Here is a 15,645-nt window from a genome sequence, read left to right as displayed (position 1 = left end):
CACCAATGCTCTCTGACCTGTAAGAAAGACTGCAACCCATCAAAGAAACTGAACAAGTAACGTTTAGATTGGCACACCAGGGACCAGTACTAGGAGACCTAGGAAATGGAATAATTCATTAGATGAAGAAGCATATCAAGAAAAAATACTGTTAGGAACTTATAGAAAAATTAAGGAGAATTCTCTAGCAAACATGGGATTATAAGGAATTCTGGCCTCATTCTAGTCACTTCTTTGATCTGCAATGAGAAGCTCGAGTATTTCTTAACCTGAAGAAATACTGAAATGTACCTAGGGAGATAGAAACTATAATAAAAGCTATCGATCACTAATTATGCCCATGTTTGTGTCACTTCTATTTTGTTCGATGAACTTTAAGCTAAGCTTCCAGTTAAAATAGCTCATTTTTAGTCATACAAAAACTATGGTCTTTCTATCAGGTAGCATTTACCTTGGCCTCCCATACAACAATTGCTTCTTACCACAGCACAAGAGATTTTCTTAGAGGGGGACCTCCACTTTTTAAAGATGGTCCTCTTTTAAATGGAAAGGGTTCCCCATAATAATTCATATTGTGAGAAAACTGAGATGGCTGAATAGGAACAGCTCTGGTGTACAGCTCCCAGCATGAGCGATGTAGAAGATGGGTGATTTCTGCATTTCCATCTGAGGTAGCGGGTTCATCTCACTAGGGAGTGCCAGAGAGCGGGTGCAGGACAGTGGGTGCAGTGCACCGTGTGTGAGCTGAAGCAGGGTGAGGCATTGCCTCACTCAGGAAGTGCAAGGGGTCAGGGAGTTCCCTTTCCTAGTCAAAGAAAGGGGTGACAGACAGCACCTGTAAAATCGGGTCACTCCCACCCTAATATTGTGCTTTTCTGACAGGCTTAAAAAACGGTGCACCAGGAGATTATATCCCACACCTGTCTCAGAGGGTCCTACACCCACAGAGTCTCACTGATTGCTAGCACAGCAGTCTGAGATCAAACTGCAAGGTGGCAGAGAGGCTGGGGGAGGGGCACCCGCCATTGCCCAGGCTTGCATAGGTAAACAAAGCAGCTGGGAAGCTTGAACTCGGTGGAGCCCACCACAGCTCAAGGAGGCCTGCCTGACTCTGTAGGCTCCACCTCTGGGGGCAGGGCACAGACAAACAAAAAGACAGCAGTAACTACTGCAGACTTAAGTGTCCCTGTCTGACAGCTTTGAAGAGAGTACTGGTTCTCCAAGCATGCAACTGGAGATCTGAGAATGGGCAAACTGCCTCCTCAAGTGGGTCACTGACCCCTGATCCCCGAGCAGCCTAACTGGGAGACACTCCCCAGTAGGAGCAGACTGACACCTCACATGGCCAGCTACTCCTCTGAGACAAAACTTCCAAAGGAACGATCAGACAGCAGCATTCGTGGTTCACAAAAATCCGCTGATCTGCAGCCACCGTTGCTGATACCCAGGCAAACAGGGTGTGGAGTGGACCTCTAGCAAACTCCAACAGACCTGCAGCTGAGAGTCCTCTCTGTAAGAAGGAAAACTAACAAACAGAAAGGACGTCCACATCAAAAACCCATCTGTACATCACCATCATCAAAGACCAAAAGTAGATAAAACCACAAAGATGGGGAAAAAACAGAGCAGAAAAACTGGGAACTCTAAAAGGCAGAGCACCTCTCCATCTCCAAAGGAACACAGTTCCTCACCAGCAATGGAACAAAGCTGGATGGAGAATGACATTGCTGAGTTGAGAGAAGGCTTCAGATGATCAAACTACTCTGAGATACAGAAGAAAATTCAAGCCAAAGGCAAAGAAGTTGAAAACTTTGAAAAAAAAAATTAGACGAATGTATAACTAGAATAACCAATATAGAGAAGTGCTTAAAGGAGCTGATACAGCTGACAGACAAGGCTCGAGAACTATGTGAAGAATGCAGAAGCCCAGGAGCCAATGCGATCAACTGGAAGAAAGGGTATCAGTGATGGAAGATAAATGAATGAAATGAAGCGAGAAGGGAAGTGTAGAGAAAAAAGAATAAAAAGAAATGAACAAAGCCTCCAAGAAATATGGGACTATATGAAAAGACCAAATCTACATCTGATTGGTGTACCTGAAAGTGACGAGGAGAATGGAACCAAGTTGGAAAACACTCTGTAGGATATTGTCCAGGAGAACTTCCCCAATCTAGCAAGGCAGGCCAACATTCACATTCAGGAAATATAGAGAACGCCACAAAGATACTCCTCGAGAAGAGCAACTCCAAGACACATAATTATCAGATTCAACAAAGTTGAAATGAAGGAAAAAATGTTAAGGGCAGACAGAGAGAAAGGTCAGGTTACCCACAAAGGGAAGCCCATCAAACTAACAGCAGATCTCTCAGCAGAAAATCTACAAGCCAGAAGAGAGTGGGGGCCGATATTCAACATTCTTAAGGAAAAGAATTTTCAACCCAGAATTTCATATCCAGCCAAACTAATCTTCATAAGTGAAGGAGAAATAAAATACTTTACAGACAAGCAAATGTGGAGACATTTTGTCACCACTAGGCCTGCCCCAAAAGAGCTCCTGAAGGAAGCACTAAACATGGAAAGGAACAACCAGTACCAGCCACTGCAAAATCATGCCAAATTGTAAAGACCATCGAGGCTAGGAAGAAACAGCATCAACTAATGAGCAAAATAAACAGCTAACATCACAACGACAGGATCAAATTCACACATAACAATACTAACCTTAAATGTAAATGGGCTAAATTCTCCAATTAAAAGACACAGACTGGCAAACTGGATAAAGAGTCAAGACCCATCACTGATCTGTATTCAGGAAACCAATCTCACGTGCAGAGACACACATAGGCTCAAAATAAAGGGATGGAGGAAGATGTACCAAGCAAATGGAAAACAAAAAAAGGCAGGGGTTGCAATCCTAGTCTCTGATAAAACAGACTTTAAACCAACAAAGATCAAAAGAGACAAAGAAGGCAATTACATAATGGTGAAGGGATCAATTCAACAAGAAGAGCTAACTATCCTAAATATATATGCACCCAATACAGGAGAACCCAGAGTCATAAAGCAAGACCTCAGTGACCTACAAAGAGACTTAGACTCCCAAACAATAATAATGGGAGACTTCAACACCCCACTGTCAACATTAGACAGATCAATGAAACAGAAAGTTAAGAAGGATACACAGGAATTGAATTCAGCTCTGCACCAAGTGGAACTAATAGACATCTACAGAACTCTACACCCCAAATCAACAGAATATACATTTTTTTCAGCACCACAGCACACCTATTCCACAATTGACCACATAGTTGGAAATAAAGCTCTCCTCAGCAAATGTAAAAGAACAGAAATTATAACAAACTGTCTCTCAGAACACAGTGCAGTCAAACTAGAACTCAGGATTAAGAAACTCACTCAAAACCACTCAACTACATGGAAACTGAACAACCTGCTCCTGAATGACTACTGGGTACATGACAAAATGAAGGAAGAAATAAAGATGTTCTTTGAAACCAATGAAAACAAAGACACAACATACCAGAATCTCTGGGACACATTCAAAGCAGTGTGATAAGGGAAATTTGTAGCCCTAAATGCCCACAAGAGAATGCAGGAAAGATCTAAAATTGACACACTAACATCACAATTAAAAGAACTAGAAAAGCAAGAGCAAACACATTCAAAAGCTAGCAGAAGGCAAGAAATAACTAAAATCAGAGCAGAACTGAAGTAATTAGAGACACAGAAAGCCCTTCAAAAAATTAATGAATCCAGGAGCTGGTTTTTTGAACAGATCTGCAAAATTGATAGACCGCCAGCAAGACTAATAAAGAAGAAAAGAGAGAAGAATCAAATAGATGAATCTAGAAGAAGTGGATAAATTCCTCGACACATAGACCCTCCCAAGACTAAACCAGGAAGAAGTTGAATCTCTGAATAGACCAACCACAGTCTCTGAAATTGTGGCAATAATCAATAGCTTACCAACCAAAAAGAGTCCAGGATCAGATGGATTCACAGCCGAATTCTACCAGAGGTACAAGGAGCAACTGGTACCATTCATTCTGAAATTATTCCAATCAATAGAAAAAGAGGGAATCCTCCCTAACCCATTTTATGAGGCCAGCATCATCCTGTTACTAAAGGTGGGCAGAGACACACCAAAAAAGAGAATTTTAGACCAATATCCTTGATGAACATTGACGCAAAAATCCTCAATAAAATACTGGCAAACCGAATCCATCAGCACATCAAAAACTTACCCACCATGATCAAGTGGGCTTCATCCCTGGGATGCAAGGCTGGTTCAAGATCCACGAATCAATAAATGTAATCCAGCATATAAACAGAACCAAAGACATAAACCACATGATTATCTCAATAGATGCAGAAAAGGCCTTTGACAAAATTCAACAACTCTTCATGCTAAAAACTCTCAATAAATTAGGTATTGATGGGATGGATGTATCTCAAAATAATAAGAGCTACCTATGACAAACCCACAGCCAATATCATACTGAATGGACAAAAACTGGAAGCATTCCCTTTGAAAACTGGCACAAGGAAGGGATGTCGTCTCTCACCACTCCTATTCAACATAGTGTTGGAAGTTCTGGCCAGGGCAATTAGGCAGGAGAAGGAAATAAAGGGTATTCAATTAGGAAAAGAGGAAATCAAATTGTCCCTGTTTGCAGATGACATGATTGTATATCTAGAAAACCCCATTGTCTCAGCCCAAAATCTCCTTAAGCTGATAAGGAACTTCAACAGAGTCTCAGGATACAAAATCAATGGACAAAAATCACAAGCATTCTTATACACAAATAACAGACAAACAGAAAGCCAAATCATGAGTAAACTCCCATTCACGATTGCTTCAAAGAGAATAAAATACCTAGGAATCCAACTTACAAGGGACGTAAAGGACCTCTTCAAGGAGAACTACAAACCACTGTTCAATGAAATAAAAGAGGATACAAACAAATGGAAGAATATTCCATGCTCATGGGTAGGAAGAATCTATATCGTGAAAATGGCCATACTGTCCAAGGTAATTTATAGATTCAATGCCATTCCCATCAAGCTACCAATGACTTTCTTCACAGAGTTGGAAAAAACTACTTTAAAGTTCATACGGAACCAAAAAAGAGCCCGCATGGCCAAGTCAATACTAAGCAAAAAGAACAAAACTGGAGGCATCATGCTACCTGACTCCAAACTATACTACAAGGCTACAGTAACCAAAACAGCATGGTACTGGTACCAAAACAGAGATATAGATCAATGGAACAGAACAGAGCCCTCAGAAATAACACTGCGTATCTACAACTATCTGATCTTTGACAAACCTGAGAAAAACAAGCAATGGGGAGAGGATTCCCTATTTAATAAATGGTGCTGGGAAAACTGGCTAGCCATATGGAGAAAGCTGAAACTGGATCCCTTCCTTACACCTTATACAAAAATTAATTCAAGATGGATTACAGACTTAAACGTTAGACCTAAAGCCATAAAAACCCTAGAAGAAAACCTAGGCATTACCATTCAGGACATAGGCATGGGCAAGGACTTCATGTCTAAAACACCAATAGCAATGGCAACAAAAGCCAAAATTGACAAATGGGATCTAATTAAACTAAAGAGCTTCTGCACAGCAAAAGAAACTACCATCAGAGTGAACAGGCAACCTACAAAATGGGAGAGAATTTTCACAACCTACTCATCTGACAAAGGGCTAATATCCAGAATGTACAATAAACTCAAACAAATTTACAAGAAAAAAACAAACAACCCCATCAAAAAGTGGGCAAAGGGCATGAACAGACACTTCTCAAAAGAAGACATTTATGCAGCCAAAAAACACATGAAAAAAATGCTCATCATCACTGGCCATCAGAGAAATGCAAATCAAAACCACAATGAGATACCATCTCACACCAGTTAGAATGGCGATCATTAAAAAGTCAGGAAACAACAGGTGCTGGAGAGGATGTGGAGAAATTGGAACACTTTTACACTGTTGGTGGGACTGTAAACTAGTTCAACCCTTGTGGAAGTCAGTGTGGTGATTCCTCAGGGATCTAGAACTAGAAATACCATTAGACCCAGCCATCCAATTATTGGGTGTATACCCAAAGGACTTTAAATCATGCTGCTATAAAGACACATGCACATGTATGTTTATTGTGGCGTTATTCACAATAGCAAAGACTTGGAACCAACCCAAATGTCCAACACTGATAGACTGGATTAAGAAAATGTGGCACATATACACCATGGAATACTATGCAGCCACAAAAAATGATGAGTTCATGTCCTTTGTAGGGACATGGATGAAATTGGAAATCATCATTCTCAGTAAACTATCACAAGAACAAAAAACCAAACACCGCATATTCTCGCTCATAGGTGGGAATTGAACAATGAGAACACATGGACACAGGATGGGGAACATCACACTCTGGGGACTATTGTGGGGTGTGGGGAGGGGTGAGGGATAGCATTAGGAGATATACCGAATGCTAAATGACGAGTTAATGGGTGCAGCACACCAGCATGCCACATGTATACATATGTAACTAACCTGCACATTGTGCACATGTACCCTAAAACTTAAAGTATAATAATAATAAAATAAAAAATAAAAAATAATTCATATTGAGATCAATCATGTATCTTGATCTCATCTGTATTTCCAACAAAATATTTTAGTTAACTAACATCACTGTTTCTTAAATGGCTAAGTTTTAGTTGTTTATAAAGTTTTCTACCTATTATAATCTTACAAATTCACACTTACCTAAACTAATAAAATTAACATTTCTATATGAAGGTAATACAATTCAAGTAATAAAAATCCTTTTAGAAAATCTAGAAAGAAACTCAATAATCATAATATGTTGGTGTGAAAAGGAGATGTGTGAAAAGTGGGGAGTAAACAGGAAGCAGAAATCTGTCAGTAAAATATCTAAGTATAATATACATAAAGAAAAAATTTTAAAAGAAAAATGATAAATGATAGTTTATATCATTCTGTTAGGAAAAATTGTCCAAGCATATCATAAAGATTAACTAAATTCCATTCAAAGAAACTCAAATATTTACAATATCAAAAGGTGACACATCAGGAAAATATATTATATCTAAAATTTGTTAACAGAATATAGAAGTCTTAAACTTCCTTTATGAAACACTAATTGTCAGATTAGACTATGCTAAATTCTAATAATCTTTAAGAATTGCATATTAAATAATATAAAATATATCTTTATATATCTACAAAAAATGTAGATATATGCCAATTGCCAGGTGGTGTTATAGGTTAGAATACGAAAATTCTCACACATGGTAGAGTATTATTGAACCTCACCCTCAAGATCAATGGAGACAAAATAACCATGAAGCTATGCATCTTAAAATTGAGCAAACACTGCAGTTTCAACTTTAAAAAAAAAAACTCCATTTAATTACACATCTGGTTGTTAAAATTTGAAATTAAATGATAGATTTTTGAAGGTTGGTTAATAGATAATACAAGTTAACTGATAAGTTTATTTATTTATTTATTTATTCATTCATTCATTCATTCTTTATTTATTGAGATGGACTCTTGCCCTATCACCCAGGCTGGAGTGCAATGGCATGATCTCAGCTCACTGCAGCTTCTGCCTCCCAGGTTCCAGTGATTCTCCTGCCTCAGCCTCCTGAATAGCTGGGATTACAGGTGTACACCACCATGCCAGGCTAATTTTTTGGATCTTTAGGAGAGACAGGTTTCACCATGTTGGCTAGGCTGGTCTGGAACTCCTGACCTCCTGTTCCACCCACCCTATCCTCCCCAAGTGCTGAGATGACAGGCGTGAGCCACCTTGCCCAGCCCATCCAATAGTTTTTTTTTTCTTTTTAAATACACGGTTTGTTTTTCTTTTTTATGTAAAAATTGACCCCTCATTTCCATTGTGTAAATCACTCATAAATATCATTTTCCATGACTCATCCTCCAGCAAAGAAAGATACATACATATCTGTGAAGCAGTGTTTTTTTACCTTTACAGAGCCACAGACTGTTTTCAGACATTAAAGTTCTGCATTTGTTAAACTGAAAATGCTTTATTGCAGGCCAATGTACAAACTCTCCATATTAAAATTACAAAGCAATAGATTTGCACAGATGTTTGCACATGTATACACAAAAAAACAAATAATGCAAAATCAATCTTCAGTACTGAGTTATTTTTTTCCTTTTGGAAAGTTTTAAATATGCCATCGTAATTTGATAATACAAATGATACGAAGTTCGGGGCCGCAAAGTAGAAAACTCTGAAGTATAATGAATATAAATGAATTCTTCAGAAAACCTGTTGAGTACAGGCAATTAGCATTCATAAACTCAATTCAGTTTGAAATTCGTGTTATTTCAATGCAAAGTTATTACAATTTTGAAACAAATTTCAGATATTAGTTCAATCATTCTTATAATACAGTTTCAATACTTAGAAATAATTTTGCTTATCAATAAGTTAATTTTCTGTTCACAAAGGAAATAAATAAAATTGAGAAATTTTTATATCTTCAAGTGTATTTTCTTTCAGTACTATGGTTCTATATTTATATTTTGTAACATTACCGCAGTGTCCCTCATGTGAGGGAAGCCACCCTCTTGTTCCTCCACTACTTCCTCTTACAGATCTCAGACTTCCTGAAGGGCTTCCGTTCCTTGAAGAAGGTGGTGGTCTCTGCCTACCATCACTTTGAAAAGATAGTTTCTTGCTTTCTTCTACTTTCATTGCTTTTCCATCCAAAGACTACAAGTATTAAGGGTACTATCAATAACATTGACACATTTAATCTAAGCCCATTTTATAAATATTTTCACATTGACTATAGTTCAATTCTAGATATTTTCTCCCAAAGAAAACCTTTTTTTCTCCTAAAATGAACACGTCTTTCCCCATGCCAAATTTGAGACATTTACTGAGTACATGCCTTCCATTAAGGGACCAATCACAAATTATGTTATTCAGAGTCCTTGAAAACTCCTGTATTATAAAAAAAAAAAAAACTCAGAAAAAAAGATTAACCCATCACACATTCTATAGAACAATATGGCACATCTGTTTTTTTACAATATATAATCCACTTCATCTTTGTATTCACATCACTGATATAAAAGTCTCAGTGTCCCAAAGGTATATGATAGGATGTGTCATTTAAAAAAAATGAGGTTATTTATTCAAAGTGATTAATCCTATTGGTCATTATGAGTAATTTCCTCTTTGATCTGCTAACACTTACATAAAATGTCCCTATATGATTTACAATTCTATACTTACTGTAAAAATGTCTCTGTAATTGTGATCTTTGTTTGATCTCTTTAAGGTTTCTTGCCTTACTCATTTCTTATTTTGCCTTAGACATGTCCCTAAAAAATGACTCTTAATATAGTACTTCATAAAATTTCTCATAAATGCTTAAATGTCCTAATTAATTTCACAATAACATTTTTCAGTGTAATCTTTTCTATAGGCCAAAGTAATTTTTGAAAACAGTTCAGTTAATAACTCAATTTAAAAATTACAGGGCTTTTGTTATTTGGGGGAAGATCTTAAACCCCTTACAAGACCTCTTGCAGCCACATCGCCAATTGTTCCTACCTTGAAACTTCTTTTGTTATTTCTGGGCCCAAAATATTTTCCCCAGATTTGTGCACAGCTGCTTCCTTCCCAGTGTTCGGAAGTCAGCCAAATTCCCTAAATTGTTCATTCCCCCTGAAAACTCTAAGAACCTCCTTTATTGGCTGTCTTAACATTTATATGCATATAACAATTTTATTTATTTTTACACAATAAATTATGTGAAATTAGGTAATTCAGAAATTACATTGGCCAGGCACTTTGGGTCACATCTGTAATCTCAATACTTTGGGAGGCTGAGGCGGGCAGATCATGATGTGAAGAGATAGAGACCATCCTGGCCAATAGGGTGAAACCCCTTCCCTACACAAAATACAAAAATTAGCTGGGTGTGGTGGCACATGCCTGTAGTCCCTGCTACTCAGGAGGCTGAAGCAGGAGAATCACTTGAACCCAGGAGGCAGAGGTTACAGTGAGCCAAGATCACCCCATTGCAGTCCAGCCTGGCGATACAGCAAGACTCCGTCTTAAAAAATAAAAACAAACAAACAAATACTCTACACGAATTACCTGCTCTTGTGCTTGAAAACTAGGAGGAAAAAGAAATTATCCTAGATTACTACACGTAAGTCAAAGTTATCTCCGTACCTACCACAAAGCCATGAATCAAAAACTACTCTCGGTTTCTATCACAGCTTAAAATACTAATTCATAAGTGTGAATACAAATATACTTTCTGCTATGTGCCAGGAAGTGTGATAGATGTAACAGAAATAAAAACAACTAGGAAAACTTAAATATGCACTATAGACAATTTCACAGTCAATAGATTAATACATGGTACAGTGAGTGTAATATATACCTACGATATTCAATGAGGAAGAAAATATGAAATCTAAGTTGTTCTTCAAGCATAAAGTGTTATTCATGAGACATACACGGGGAAGGATAATTCTCAGAAAGCATTTTGGAGATAGTGTAAAGAGAAACAGGAGCTACAGATTGGGATAATGTTATTTATTATTTTTTATTTATTTTTTGTTTGAGATGGAGTCTCACTCTGTCACCAGCCTAGAGTGCGACGGCGTGATCTCGGCTCACTACAACTTCTGCCTCCCAGGTTCAAATGATTCCCCTGCCTCAGCCTACCTAAATAGCTGGAACTACAGACACATACCACCATGGCTGACTAATTATTTGTATTTTAGTAGAGATGGGGTTTCACCATGTTGGCGAGGATGGTTTTGATCTCCTGACCTCATGATCTGCTCGCCTTCACCTCCAAAGTGCTGGGATTACAGGTATGAGCCACCACATCCAGAGGGATTGTGATAATGATGTAAAGCAAAAAAGCTCTAAAGGGCCCAGAATGGAATGATCTTGACTACCATGTAAAGGAATTCAATAGTTAATAGAATTACATAAAAGTTTAAAGCTTTAATAAACATACAATCCCTAGATTTAAGACTCAATAGCACAAGAGACCATTGACTGGGTAAAAACAAGTCCTCAAGTACACTGAGAAAATGTGTAATTAAGTTTTCATGTTACATAAATCACTCTGGTGACAGGAAAAAAAAAAAAAAAGTCCTTAGGAGAAAAGAGCAAGGACGGGGCAAAAATGCCAGCCAGTCATTTCTTCTGTTATCCAACTTCAATTGTTCTCATATTATTTTCTATTTTCAAGTTTTCAAGTACTTAACACTTCCTTAAATGTAAAGGTCTTATTTAAATATACTTTCTCAAGAATATAGTTTCAGAAAATGATAGAGAATCTTTCCTCCTTCTGAGTCTGTCTGGATGTCCATCCACAGTTTGTATATGCTGTGGAAGTACTTCCAAGAATTGGAAGTAATTCCTTTAATAGCATTTAATAATTGTTGAATTATTGCTTTCATTTACATGAGGGTTCCTTCTATGTTTTAAAGCTCTTCAAAACCTTTGAAAATCTATTTACACTCACATTGAAATAAAAACATAGAAAAAGGTTACCACAGATTAATTTATATAATGTTAATTCCAATACTCTTTCAACTATACTTAGACGTATATGGCACAAAGAAGAGAATGGCTAAAGCATTTGGTCCATATGGCATTCTAGTATCTTCAAAAGTTTAGTAATATTAAAAAGACCTAGAAATATTGTTAATTGAAAAACAGAGTTAGAATATTATTAATAAGGGACTTTTACCTTTCTATTCATATCTTTGGCAGCATTCTTAGCATCTGCAGTCTTCTCAGAAATAATAAATGCAAAGTCTCTGGACTTGCTGTTCGATCCTTTATCAAAATAACTAAAATATATAAAAACATTTTATGTTTACATAATGGGCTCACTGAAATGATACTATCTGAAAGTTACATCAAACAAAAAAAAAATTGCATTTCACATCACTACTATGATTCTTAATACTAAGTTACCCCTATAGTCAGCCTATTTTATTTCAGTTTGTTTCCTAACTCCACAACACATTACCTTTTCCTCATTTCCCTTTCTAAGTAGTTGTTGACCTCAGCAGAGACCCTTAACCTGCTGCTATGAGAATTTTCCAAATATCAAATAGATAATTCAAAATAGGAGTTTAAAAATGATATGGTATTTTAGTGTATGTATATAATGAACTATGAAAAAATATATATTTTTTCAAAATATATATCATACACTTTTAAATACACATATTGAAATATACATATGAAAATACACACACATACACACATGGCTGTAAGAACTACCTTCCAATATGGGACCATGTTTCGTAAATACTGCTTTAAGCATCTTTTCATTGGTTTCTCTATTGAGGCCATCAATGAAAAGCTTGTTGGACGATCTGCTTCTACCATTGTGCTATAAGTGGTAAAAAATTATCTATATTTAGATAAAAATAAACAAGCTAAAAAGATAAAATTTTATTACATACTGTGTTGAAAACTCAAGTAAAATTTCCTTCCAGAGGCTGACATATTTTTAGTATTTCTTACTTTACATATGTAAAATCTGTGACATACGGAGAAAAAGGGGCACTGACTTCATGGACAAATGCTACACTTTGATATGTACCTGAAAAAATCTTGTTTCTAAAAATTAGATAAGAGATAATTTTCCTAAGCTGCAATATGAAGAATGCCACCATTTAAATAATTTCATTTGAAAACTATATATTTATGAGATACAGTGTGATGTTTTATGCATCTTTTTTCTTGAGATGTTTATCTCCTGTTGCTAAAGTGCACTGTCCACTGCAGCCTCCTCCATCCAGCCTCAACTGATCCTGCAACGTCTAAGCTTTCTAAGTAGCTGGAACTACAGGCGCTTTCTATCAGAGCTGGGCAATTTTTTTAAATAGACACGGTTTTCCTCATATTGCCCAAGCTGGTCTCCAACTCCTGGGCTCAAGCAGTCTGCCGGGCTGGGACTACCAAAGTGACGGGATTACAAGGGTGAATCACCACACCCAGTGTGATATTTGAATGAAAGGTTAAATCAAGCTAATTAAAATGTTCTTGGGGGGAGAACACTTTAAATATTTTACCGTCTTTTAGTGATTTGAAATGTATAATAATTCAAGGATCTCCAAACCCTGGCCTTCAACCTGTACCTGTCTGTGGACTGAAGGTGATGCCTGAGAATGACCTGTAATACCCGTCTGTGGAGAATATAACCCCTGAGGATGGCCTGAGTTGGTTAAGCTTCATCCGGAAACCATCCTGGCTAGCTCTCCCCCTATCCCCACTGCCCCACCCTGTTCCCATGGAAGCCCCGCCGCCCCACCTGCCCCCTGTCCCACTGCTCCCACAGGAAGCCCCATACCACCACGTACCCCTCCGGGCCCAGATACCAGTCCCCACTCTCAAACGTGTCCAACTCGCTGCTGCTTCTCCTGGGCAACCCTTGTCTCAGGAAAAATTATCTTCCACTAAACAGGTCCCTGATAAGAAAATGGCAATAGATTAAAGGAGCCCATTATGTTATCCAGGCTGGTCTCCAACTCCTGACCTCAAGCCGTCCTCCTACTTCCACTTCCCAAAATGCTAGGATTACAAGAGTAAGTCCGTGTGCCAGGTTAATAGAATAACTTAAGCACACTTACTTTGTTTCCGTTTTAGGCTATCTAACTCCATTTAATTAGATTACACCCACTTATTCGGTTTAAATTATTCACGGAGCCACATATACATGAAACATGTTTCAAATACTGTCATACAAGGAAGGAGACAATTACAGGCTTTACGGAGGCTTTTTGGAGGCAAATTTATATTGAGATTATTTATGCCCCCAGACTTCTACATACAGTAAAGTATCTCAAAATTTGCTAATTCCTGCCAAGCAAATCAGACATGTGACATTTGCTGACTAAAACTATGAGTTTTTAATCTCAGTGGTTAAGTCTATTGCCTGTATTTTGAATGATGACCACATTCACAGAGAAAAACCACTTTAAAAAAAAAAAAAGTGCACATGAAAACAATGGAGCCTCATCCATCTCTCACAATTTGCTCACATGTCGGACATGTCCGACAGTCAAAGGTACAATCCTCAAGAAAAAATCAATGAGTTTAACAAAAATGAGTTTCTTAACAGCACTAAGGCGTCCTCTCCCCACTGTCTCCTCCCATAATTCAACACCCACACATAGCAAACCCATTCCGTTTTATAGACAAAATCCCAAAACTTCGCTTTTTATTCTTGCCGAGAGCCCAACCTGTCCAGAGAAACAGAAAATAAACGCGATTTTCAGTAGGACAAACAGCCTCAGGGTAGCCCGGCCCTCAGGTTCTATGCATCCAGCTTCCGGATCCCAAAGGGCCAACTGCATGAAAGACCCCTGGAGGGGGCCTGAGTGGAAAGGACGCCAGAAACTGTGCGAGGAAAGCCCATCTACCTCCAGCTGCCAATCATTGAGAGGGCTCTCGACGTGGACCAATCATTGCGAGGGCTGTTGGCGTCTCCCGAGGCGCCCAGCCCCTGGCTGGCCTGCAACTCCATCCTCCCGTGGTAAGACTCCTCTGAAAAGCTGCTTGTGCCAGGTAGTGGTGGGTTCAGGCACACGCACCCGGACTGTGAGCCCTTTGGAATTGTGAGCATGGAAGACCTACACCCTAACTGGCATCCTGAGTGTGGCAAGCCATTGACCCACCAACACATGAAACATCTCACTTCATTAGGCAGGGTAGGCTGATTGTACTGAACAGTACAGTTCCAGAGGGGAGAGAGAGAGGGAACAACGCTGCCTGCTGGGGCAAGGGTAGCAGAGGTGGCTTGGGGCAAGTGGGGCGGGGCGGGCATGTGGGAGGTAAGTCGTCTGGTACCTTGCTGGGGTGGAATTCGTCTGCCCCAGAAGTCAAAACCCCTCAAGGACTCTTTCAGATTTAGGAAAATACAGACTCCGACTTCCATGCTTCCTTCTGAGGACGCTGAGGATGCTGTACTCCCAGTGGCATCCCAAACGACCTCTTGTCCTATGCCCTGGGCACACCAGAGGCCAGCCACCTTGGTAGCCCATCCAATGACCTGTGTGCACTGCCTTTCTGGCACAGAGGCTCTCGCAATCGCAGCACCGGCCGCAGTACCTGCTAGGAGGGCTGTGGAAGCCCAGGGCCTCCGCCTCTGGCTACTGGGCTCCCGTGTGCAGCTAACCCTGCAGGGAATCTGGGCCCCATGGCGAGGACTGCGGGCTGTGGGTCGTGCGGGGCTTCCCAGGAACTCTGGGTCCACGTAGGTGTGAGACGTGATTCTCAGCTGGGTGAGGCCACGGGCCTTTCTGAAAGAGGCCCGCAGAGTCTATGGGTGACAGGGACGTTCGGTGGAAGACTCAGATGTTGGTCTGTGGGACCATTTTAACTCCTGACACCGTTTTAACATTGGAGGCTCTGCAGGAGGGGGTGGCCTGGGGTAGGAGGCGTGCTAGTGGTGGATGACATCATGGCAGAGATGGAGGCGGTGGCCAAGGAGGAGGCCGACGTGAAGCGGCAGCAGGACCATCGGGCACAGAGCCTAGTCCTGGCCCCAGTATGC

The 15,645-nt window shown here is 39.3% G+C and overlaps 1 pseudogene; it reads right to left on the bottom strand.

The window, feature by feature from the left end:
- Window positions 1-63: 63 nt before the first annotated feature.
- Window positions 64-12,473, bottom strand: LOC129025648 (RNA-binding motif protein, Y chromosome, family 1 member A1-like; annotated as a pseudogene).
- Between the last annotated feature and the right edge of the window lie 3,172 nt (window positions 12,474-15,645).

Source organism: Pongo pygmaeus, chromosome Y (assembly GCF_028885625.2).
Source record: "Pongo pygmaeus isolate AG05252 chromosome Y, NHGRI_mPonPyg2-v2.0_pri, whole genome shotgun sequence".
Taxonomy (NCBI): Eukaryota; Metazoa; Chordata; class Mammalia; order Primates; family Hominidae; genus Pongo; species Pongo pygmaeus.
This window is presented reverse-complemented; position numbering and strand designations above follow the sequence as displayed.